The sequence below is a fragment of the Lithobates pipiens genome, unplaced genomic scaffold (genome assembly GCF_037356315.1).
Source record: "Lithobates pipiens isolate NorthernLeopardFrog02 unplaced genomic scaffold, aLitPip1_a1.2 Scaffold_30, whole genome shotgun sequence".
In the NCBI taxonomy this organism is placed as follows: Eukaryota; Metazoa; Chordata; class Amphibia; order Anura; family Ranidae; genus Lithobates; species Lithobates pipiens.
In genome coordinates, this window is record NW_027507791.1 from 170,752,885 (window position 1) to 170,763,790 (window position 10,906).

General features: G+C 47.1%; 5 pseudogenes; 1 reads left to right on the forward strand and 4 right to left on the reverse strand.

Annotated features, from left to right (window-relative positions):
* Nucleotides 1–830: 830 nt before the first annotated feature.
* Nucleotides 831–949, reverse strand: LOC143946352 (5S ribosomal RNA; annotated as a pseudogene).
* A 322-nt stretch (nucleotides 950–1,271) lies between these two features.
* Nucleotides 1,272–1,390, reverse strand: LOC143947940 (5S ribosomal RNA; annotated as a pseudogene).
* A 3,526-nt stretch (nucleotides 1,391–4,916) lies between these two features.
* On the reverse strand, nucleotides 4,917–5,035 carry LOC143948773 (5S ribosomal RNA; annotated as a pseudogene).
* A 666-nt stretch (nucleotides 5,036–5,701) lies between these two features.
* Nucleotides 5,702–5,820, reverse strand: LOC143949541 (5S ribosomal RNA; annotated as a pseudogene).
* Nucleotides 5,821–9,170: 3,350 nt separating this feature from the next.
* LOC143949011 (5S ribosomal RNA) lies at nucleotides 9,171–9,289 on the forward strand (annotated as a pseudogene).
* Nucleotides 9,290–10,906: the final 1,617 nt, after the last annotated feature.

Sequence of the window (10,906 nt, forward strand, 5' to 3'; positions counted from 1 at the left end):
AGCCAATGATCCCGCAGCAGTTCTTCTCAATCTAACTCCTATGTCGAGAAAGCGTTATCATAAGTCCTTACTTAAACATCTCCTCAATGCAGCTAGGGCCTGCATCCCAAGTCAGTGGAAAGAGCAATCTGCTCCAATGGTGACCCAGTGGTTCGCAAGGGTAAATGATATTGAACGAATGGAAGACCTGACTGCCACAATGAGGGATAAAACATGGGAACAGATGGTTCTACTGGACCCAGTTTCGCTTTTCGGAAGAATACCTCCGTGAGACATAGTAAGCTCATGGTGATCGTTGGAGATCGCTGTTCCAAACGTTGGACAGCTGATGAGCTGGTGAGCCGAGCGTGTCTCTTGCTCCCTGGGAGGGGACCCCACACTATCCACTCTACCCACGACACCCCCTTACCCCTTCTTTACCTTTTCTGCCATTTCCTTCCCCAATCTTCTCTTTCCCCTTCTCCCTCCTTTCAGTTCTACTATTTCCCTTCTTAACTCAAAAAAGGGAAAAGAAAATGGTATGTTCCGACCCCATTTGACTACTACACAATACTCTTCCCCTATCTATGGATATCTAAACTCTTCGAGGGTAGCAGGGCTAGTATCAATACTATTTTAAGTGATAGAGGATCCCAACGAGATGGAGCTTTAATCTCATCTTGATATGACCGCAAAGCTGTACACGTGCTATTCTCCTCAGACTTCTTACCATTGGCTCTGATATCCATGCAATATGATCGTTTGTTTGTAACTATTTGTATCACACATTCTGTGAAGTTGCCTTTGCATTGTATGTCGCATACTACTAAATAAAAAAAAAAAAAAACAGAAGCCTATGGCACCTGGTATTCCCAGGCGGTCTCCCATCCAGGTACTAACCAGGCCCGACACTGTTTAGCATCCGAGATCAGACGAGATTGGGCGCTTTCAGGGTGATGGGGCCATAGGTGATCTCTTCGGGCACTCTCAACCCTCTTGACAAATGCCAAGATGGTCACCTTGGGAAACAAGTGAAAAAAAAACAGGTCAATGTCAACAACATAAAAAGAAGAATACGGCACCTGGTATTCCAACGCCATCTCCCATCCAGGTACTAACTAGGCCCAACCCTTCTTAGCCTCAGAAAAGAGAAGAGATAGGGCTCTTTCAGGGTGATGCTGCTGTAAGCGATCTCTTTGGGCACTCTCAACCCTCTTGACAAATGCCAAGATGGTCACCTTGGGAAACAAGCAAAAAAAAGAAAACGAATCAACGCCAACAACATAAAAAGAAGCCTACAATAACTGGTAATCCCAGGTGGTCTCCCATCCAGGTACTAACCAGGCCCGACTCTTCTTAGCCTCCAAGATCAGACGAGATTGGGTGCTTTCAGAGTGATGTGGCCATAGGCAATCTCTTCAGGCACTCTCAACCCTCTTGACAAACACCAAGATGGTCACTTTGGGAAATAAGCGAAAAAAAAACAGGTCAACGCCAACAACATAAAAAGAAGTCTACGACACCTGGTATTCCCAGGCGTTCTCCAATCCAGGTACTAACAAGGCCCGACTCTATTAGCCTCCAACATCAAACGAGATCGGGTGCTTTCAGGGTGATGTGCCCGTAGGCAATCTCTTCAGGCACTTTCAACCCTCTTGACAAACGCCAAGATGGTCACCTTGGGAAACAAGCAAAAAAATAAAAATAAGTCGGAAGCTAGAGACAATACGGCCCGAGTCCTCAATTTAATCCATGCAGCGCATGTACAGGGAAGGCCCTTGCTTATGTTGTCAACGGACGCGGAGAAGGCCTTTGACAGGGTGGCCTGGCACTTTATGCAGGCCACCCTGGAACATATAGGTCTTGGCCCCAACATGATGAGCTGGGAAATGTCGCTTTACTCCACGCCATCGGCAGCGGTACGGGTGACCGAGTGGTGCTCGGACTCTTTCCCCATCACTAATGGGACGAGGCAGGGGTGCCCTCTGTCTCCCCTAATTTTAATTCTGACACTGGAACCACTTATGTGTCACGTTTGGAATGACCCGAATATTACTGGCATATCCAAACCCTCGGCACACCACAAAATTGCGGCGTACGCTGACGATCTAATTTTTTCCGTCTCCAATCCACACATTTTGCTTCCCAAAATACTTGCGTCTCTACAGCGACACGGCAGCCTATATGTATTGAATATATCGGTTCCGGATGGTGAGGCCAAGAGGCTCCGCTCCTCTTTTCCATTCTACTGGGCTGAAAAATCTATACGTTAACTGGGCGTTGACATCGCAGCGGATTTAGCGCAATTGTACCTGCTTAATTTTGTCCCTCTCCTGGATAGACTGAAATCTGATTTGGGAAACTGGCATGCTTTAACACTGACCTGGTTCGGGCGCTGTAATGCATTCAAAATGATGGCCCTCCCTCGGATCTTATACATGTTCCAGACATTACCGATCCGGTTACCCCCAATTTTTTTCAGACAACTGCAGCTGCTGCTCCGGGACTTTATTTGGGCGCGCAAACTGCCCAAAGCCCATTTGCAATTGCTTGCCAGACCAAAGGACAAGGGGGGTCTGGGTCTCCCAGATCTCAGACAATACTACAGAGTGACTCTGCTAGCGAGAGTCGTTGATTGGCATTGTAATGGCCCACACAAGCAGGGGGTGGAGATGGAGATTGAGGATGGATCCATTCCCCTATTGACCTCCCCGTGGCTCCTGTCCTCCCTACCAAAAGACCTCAGAGGTCACCCCGTAGTGGGAGCTACGTTGGCTGTTGTGCGGAGGTTGTTCCGCTGCACACACATTGCTCCCCTGCCATCACCAATGACTCCGGTTATAGGTAATCCAGACTTCCCACCAGGATTTACCAACAAGAAACTGCGACAGTTGACAGTGGTAGGGAAACAGCGTCTGGGAGAGATGTGGCCCACGGGAGGGCTCCCGACCACGCAAACTGTCGCCGAGCTTTCTGACCCTCCGCTTGACTTGTTTAGTGCTTATCAACTTCGTCACTTTCTTCTGGCCATACAAAGGGCCCCCTACACTCCTAGAGACCTGACACCCTATGAATCCATCTGTCACAAAAGGGAACCTGTGCGACACACCCTCTCCCTCCTGTACAACCTATTGAGTAGTCAGGAGGAGGAGTCAACCCCCACCATTTATCCACAAATGGGAGAGGGACTTTGGCATCACATTTACCCCACAACAGATAGGGAAGATCCTGACCTTAGTACATAAAGCTTCCATCGCAAACCAATATCACGATACAAGATAGTCTCACGCTGGTATAGAGTCCCATACCTTCTGAATAAAATGGATAGATCGATCCCGGATGTTTGTTGGAGGTGAAATTCAGATATGGGGACCATGGGACACCTTTTCTGGGCATGCCCGACCTTGAGGAACTTTTGGGTTCCCAGTAGTGTGCCTTCTACACTTGACCGAACAGCCTGTTCGAAAATACAAAAAAACCCTCACGATGCACCTCCTGAATGCCGCCCGGGCCTGCATTCCCGCACTGTGGAGGCAGCCTCAGCCCCCATCCAAGGTGCTGTGGTATTCCAAAGTCAATCATATTCTCCGGATGGAAGAATTGACCGCCACCCTTCACAACACTGAAGAGGCATTTAGTGTTACATGGAGGCCCTGGAGGTATTTTACTGTTACGCGAGACTACATTCGGGAGGTGAGCAGTGCCTCCGTCCCAGAAAACGACTGAACATCTAACGTTTACCTACGTAGGCCATGTCTGCCCTGGGTGGCATTCCCCCCCTCCCTTTTTGTCTTTATTTTTCTTTTTTTTCCCCGCCGCCATCCCCCCACCTCCTCTCTCTCCGTCTTTGCACTCTCTTCTTCCCCCGTCCTCCCTTTTGACTATGCCTTGTCTCCTTACTAGCCTTCGGGACCCAGAAGAACCCCAGGGTTCTGGACATGACCGGCTCATATTTTACTCTGGTTCACGTAGGTCATGATAAGCTGGCTCGCTGTGGTCCCAGTTGTTCTCCATGATTACATTTGTCCGAACGGAGTTGCACTAGTTATACTGTACTACATGTCGGAGGTGGGGTTTCTCTATTTTTTGCATGAAACTGTAGGACTCCCCTCTGAGAACCCAGAGTTATTTGGCTGCCTATTTTTTGTTAGCATGTAATTGTGACCCTGGCTCATGCTGTATGGTTGACTGTTATATTTATGTTGTTCTACTTAATAAAAGAATAATAAAAATTAAAAAAATAAGTCAATGTCAACAACTTAAAACTAAAGCCTATGGCATCGAGAAATCCCAGGCGGTCTCCCATCCATGTACTAACCATGTCCCAACCCTGCTTAGCCTCTGAGATCAAATGCACGCTCAACCCTCTTGACAAACGCCAAGATGGTCACCTTGGGAAACAAACAAAAAAAACAAGTCAACGCCAACAACATAAAAAGAAGCCTGCGGCATCTGGAAAACCCAGGCGGTCTCCCATCCAGGTACAAACCAAGCCCAACCCTGCTTAGCCTCTGAGACCAAACGAGATTGGGCGCTTTCAGGGTGTTGTGCCCGTAGGCAATTTCTTTGTGCACTCTCAACCCTCTTGACAAATGCCAAGATGGTCACCTTGGGAAACAAGGGAAAAAAAACAGGTCAAAGCCAACAACATAAAAAGAAGCCTACGGCATCCGGAATTCCCAGGCGATCTCCCAATCAAGACACTAACCAGGCCAGATCCTTCTATGTCACCTGGTCTTCCCAGGCAGTCTCCCATTCAGGTACTAACCAGGCCTGATGCTGCTAAGCCTCTGAAATCAGACGAGATCGGGTGCTTTCAGGGTGATGTGGCCGTAAGCGTTCTCTTCAAGACACGCCCAACCCTCTTGACAAACGCCAAGATGGTCGCCTTGAGAAACAAGCGAAAAAAACAGTTCAAAGCCAACAACAAAAAAAGTAGCCTATGGCACCTGGTATTTCCAGGCGGTCTCCCATCCAGGTACTAACCAGGCCCGACACTGTTTAGCCTCTGAGATCAGATGAGATTGGGCGCTTTCAGGGTGATGGGGCCATAGATGATCTCTTTGGGCACTTTCAACCCTCTTGTTAAACGCCAAGATGGTCACCTTGGGAAACAAGCGAAAATAAACAGGTAAACGCCAACAACATAAAAAGAAGCCTACGGCACCTGGTATTCACAGATGGTCTCCCATACAGGTATTAACCAGGCCGTACACTGCTAGGCCTCCGAGATCAGATGAGATTGTGCGCTTTCAGGGTGATGTGGCCATAGGTGTTCTATTTAGACACTCTCAACCCTCTTGACAAATACCAAGATGGTTATCTTGGGAAACAAGTGAAAAAAAAAAGGTCAACGCCAACAACATAGACCCTGGCGGTCTCCCATCTGACCCAGACCCTGCTTAGCCTCTGAGATCGGGCGCTTTCAGGGTGATGTGACCTCAGGCGAACGCTTTGGGACATACTCAAAACTCTTGACTGATGCTAAAATGGTCACCTTGGGAAACAAGCGAAAGAAAAACAGGTCAAAGCCAACAATATAAAAAGATTCCTACGGACCCTGCTTAGCCTCTGAGATCAGATGAGATCGGGTGCTTTCAGGGGAATGTGGCCGTAGGAGATTTCTTTGGGCACTCTCAGCCCTCTTGACAAATGCCAAGATGATCACCTTGGGAAACAAGCGGAAAAAAAAAAACATGTCAACGCCAACAACATAAAAAGAATCCTACGGCACCTGGTATTCCCAGTTGGTCTCCCATCCAGTTACTAATCAGGCCCGACAATGCTTAGCCTCCGAGATCAGACAAGATCAGGCACTTTCAAGGTGATGGGGCCATAGGCAATCTCTTCGGGCACTCTCAACCATCTTGACAAACGCCAACATGGTCATCTTGGGAAACAAGCGAAAAAAACCAAGTCATTGCCAACATTGGAGGCTAAGCAGGGTTGGGCAATCAGTTTCCTTGCCTGAAATAGGCATCTCAGAACTGCCATCTGGCTACTTCCCGGGTTTCCAACTCCTTCAACTAATCCCAGGAGACAATACTTCGCCTCCATCCTGGTGGAGGTTCCAACCACCCGATCAATGGTTCCTGTCACCTCTGTCCAGTAGCGGATCAATTTTGGGCCTCTCCAAAACATGTGCATCATGTCTCCCCTCATGTTCCCGCACCGGGGGCAACTTGCGTCCGGCCGTTCGGCCAAACTGAAAAAGTTTACGAGGAGCATAATAGGTTCTATATAATAAGAACAGATGTGACATCCTGTGTGAGGAGAGCCACAATTCACCACAGGCAGGATTCCTGTGGCCAATTATAGCTCGGGGGGTTTAGTACACACCCCACACTATATAAGGCCGCCAGCACGGCGGCCTTGTATAGTGTGTTGCGGTGGTCAGGGAAAGAGGACGATAGGCAGGGACAGTGTCTTTACTGCTTGGGAACCTAGCACTGTTACAGTGGGTGTTATGTGCCTCCTGCACAGTACACACCTGAAGCTACCCTTTATTACTGGTGTTCAATTTCTGCAATACATGCATCTGCAGTGCAGAAGTTAGAGTCGGTGTTGTGTGCCTCCTGCACAGTATACACCTTATTGCTGGTGTTCTGTTTCTGTAATACTGTTACAGTGCTAGGGTGTACAGAGAAGCTGGTATATATAGAAGACTACAGCATACAGAAGAAAGGCTAGTGAATACAGAATACAGGTTTCGTGTATGTAGATAGGCTTGAGTATACAGAGATGCTAGAGTAAACAGTGAGGCTGGGGTACACAGAGAGGCTAGTTTAAAGACAAATACAAAGATGTTAGTGTATATAGAGAGGTTAGTGTATAGAGAGAGTCGAGTGTATACAGAAAGGACAGTGCATATAGAGAAGCTAGTGTATACAGAAAGGGTATACATGAAAGCTGACATTCTATACAGAAGACTGGGTAGTGTATACAGAGAGTCTAGTGGGTACAGAAGACAGGCTGGTGTATTCTAGCTAGTTTTTACAGTCTAGTGTATACAGAAGACATAGAGCTTAGTGTATTCAGAGAGTCTAGTGTATACAGTCGGCGAGTGTATACATAAGACTGGCTAGTTTACACAGTGTTTATAGAGATGCAAGGGTGTACAGAGAAGCTGGTATATATAGAAGACTACAGCATACAGAAGAAAGGCTAGTTAATACAGAATACAGAAGACTCGTGTAGGCTTGAGTATACAGAGATGCTAGAGTAAACAGTGAGGCTGGGGTACACAGAGAGGCTAATTTAAAGAGAGGCTAGTATATACAAAGATGTTAGTGTATATAGAGAGGTTAATGTATAGAGAGGGTCGAGAGTATACAGAAAGGACAGTGCATATAGAGAAACTAGTGTATACAGAAGACAGGCTTGGGTATACATCCAAGCTGACAGTGTATACAGAAGACTGGGTAGTGTATACAGAGATTCTAGTGGGTACAGAAGACAGGCTGGTGTATTCTATCTAGTGTTTACAGTCTAGTGTATACAGAAGACAAGCTGTGGTATACAGAGGGTTTAGTGTATTACAGAGATGCAAGGGTGTACAGAGAAGCTAGTATATATAGAAGACTACAGCATACAGAAGAAAGGCTAGTGAATACAGAATAAAGGCTGGCTTCTACGGAGAGGCTACCACTACGGAGATGCAGAACACTACCTAGGGTATATAGAGAGGCTAGATTATACAGAGAGGCTAGTGCATAGAGTGAAGCTATTGTATATAGAAGCCTGGTTAGTGTATACAGAGAAGCTAGTGTGTACAGAAGAAAGGCTAGACAGGCTATAAAGAGAGACAAGTTTTTATAGAAGACAGTTTGGGGTATACAGAGATGCTAGTTTATACAGAGAGACTAATGTATACAGAAGACAGGCTAGGGCATACAGAAGACAGAAGACGGGCTAGTGTATTCAGAACATAGGCTAGTGTATATCGAAGACAGGCTATTGTATGCAGAAGACCGGCTAGTGTAAACATGCTGGTGTATATAGAGAGGCTAGTGAATTTAGAGGGTAGGCTAAGTGATAACAGAAGACAATCTGGGCTATACAGAGACATTTCATCATTTCATCTAGCTCACATCTCTAATGGATTTTGTCTCATTGCCATGTTATGCCTTTTCATTCTTATGCTAAATATAGATCACTACACGATTTTAATCATCCACATCAAGCATGCAATAAAACTATCATACATCAAAATAAACCATGTACTCTTTTGCTCTATTTTGCATATTTGTACCGGGACTGTGAGTATGTGACATAGAGTAAGAATATAAAAGAATATAAAAGAGCCGAGCGCAGCGAGGCCAAGCCCGAAGCTCGCCTGCGAGGGGCCCTCTAATATTCACAACCCTATGTCCACTTGGATGGTGGGGCTACCACCTCCACTCACCGCGCATGAAAATCTCCGAAGCTTCGTCTGCTCCGTACTGCGCATGCGCAGTACGGCGCAGACACTATATCATGGCCGGACAGTATATGGCAGAACACCGGCACCAGTCAACCACCGGTGTCATGTGCGTCGCTGTGTAATATAGAGCAGGGTCCGGGAAGCCAATACCTCCCCGCAATTTCGGTCGCAATAGCATTGCCCTACCAATACGCATATGTTTTCCGCGCCAGAGGAACTTGATAAAGATTGAGCGAACCGCATGAAAGAAAGTCTGGGGTATTTTGATAGGTAAGGCTTGTAGTAGATACAGAAGTCGTGGCATTGCGTTCATCTTCAACACATTACAGCGTCCGAACCATGACAGAGCTAGTGGGTCCCATCTTTTAGGGTCCGCTGTAAGCCCATAGGCTTCTTTTTATGTTGTTGGCTTTGACCTGTTTTTTTTGCTTGTTTCTCAAGGCGACCATCTTGGCGTTTGTCAAGAGGGTTGGGCGTGTCTTGAAGAGAAAGCTTACGGCCACATCAACCTGAAAGCACCCGATCTCGTCTGATTTCAGAGGCTAAGCAGCGTCAGGCCTGGTTAGTACCTGGATGGGAGACTGCCTGGGAAGACCAGGTGCCACAGAAGGATCTGGTCTGGTTAGTGTCTTAATTGGGAGATCGCCTGGGAATACTGGATGCCGTAGGCTTCTTTTATGTTGTTGGCTTTGACCTGTTTTTTTTAGCTTGTTTCCCAAGGTGACCATCTTGGCCTTTGTCAAGAGGCTTCAGAGTGCCCAAAGAGAGTGCCTACGGCCAAATCACCCTGAAAGATCCCAATCTCATCTGATCTCGAAGGCTAAGCAGCGATGGGCCTGGTTAGTTCCTGGATGGGAGACAGCTTGGGAATACCAGGTGCCGTAGGCTTCTCATTATGTTGTCGGCGTTGACCTGTTTTATTTTCCCTTGTTTCCCAAGGTGACCATCTTGGCATGTGTCAAGAGGGTTGAGAGTGCACAAAGAAATTGCCTACGAGCACAACACCCTGAAAGCGCCCAATCTCGCTTGGTCTCAGAGGCTAAGCAGGGTTGGGCCTGGTTTGTATCTGGATGGGAGACCGCCTGGGTTTTCCAGATGCCGCAGGCTTCTTTTTATGTTGTTGGTGTTGACCTGTTTTTTTCGCTTGTTTCCCAAAGTGATCATCTTGGCATTTGTCAAGAGGGTTGAGAGTGCCTAAAGAGATCGCTTACAGCCACATCACCCTGAAAGCACCATATCTCTTCTGATCTCAGAGGCTAAGAAGGGTTGGGCCTAGTTAGTACTTGAATGGGAGACGGCCTTGGAATACCAGGTGCCGTATTCTTCTTTTTATGTTGTTGGCGTTGACCTGTTTTTTTTCGCTTGTTTCCCAGGGTGACTATATTGGCATTTTTCAAGAGGGATGAGAGTGCCCAAAGAGATTGCCTATGGGCACATCACCCTGAAAGCGCCCAATCTCCGCTGATCTCAGAGGCTAGAAAGGGCCGCGTCTTGTTAATACCTGGATGGGAGACCGCCTGGAAATACTAGGTGCGGTAGGCTTCTTTTTATGTTGTTGGTGTTGACTTGTTTTTTTTGTTTGTTTCCTAAGGTGACCATCTTGGCATTTGTCAAGAGGGTTGAGCGTGCCTGAAAAAATCTACTATGGCTGCATCACCCTGAAAGAGCCAAATCTCATTTGATCTCAGAGGCTAAGCAGGGTTGGGACCTGGTTAGTACCGGGATGGGAGACCGCCTGGGATTTCTCGATGCCATAGGCTTTTTTTTTAAGTTGTTGGCATTGACTTTTTTTTTTTTTTTGTTTTATTCTTTTATTAAGTATAAGTAGAACAACATAAATATAACAGTCAACCATACAGCATGACCCAGGGTCACAATTACATGGTAACAAAAAATAGGCAGCCAAATAACTCTGGGTTCTCAGAGGGGAGTCCTAGAGTTTCATGCAGAAAAGAGAGAAACCCCACCTCCGACATGTAGTACAGTATAACTAATGCAGCTCCGTTCGGACAAATGTAATCATGGAGAACAACTGGGACCACAGCGAGCCAGCTTATCATGACCTATGTGAACCAGAGTAAAATATGAGCCGGTCGTGTCCAGAACCCTGGGGTTCTTCTGGGTCCCAAAGGCTAGTAAGGAGACAAGGCATAGTGAAAAGGGAGGACGGGGGAAGAAGAGAGTGCAAAAACGGAGAGAGAAGAGGGGGGCGGGATGGCGGCGGGGAAAAAAAGAAAAATAAAGACAAAAAGGGAGGGGGGGAATGCCACCCAGGGCAGACTTGGCCTACGTAGGTAAACGTTAGATGTTCAGTCGTTTTCTGGGACAGGGGCGCTGCTCACCTCCCAAATGTAGTCTCAGGTACCAGTAAAATACCTCCAGGGCCTCCATGTATCACTAAATGCCTCTTCAGTGTTGTGAAGGGTGGCGGTCAATTCTTCCATCCGGAGAATATGATTGACTTTGGAATACCACAGCACCTTGGATGGGGGCTGAGGCTGCCTC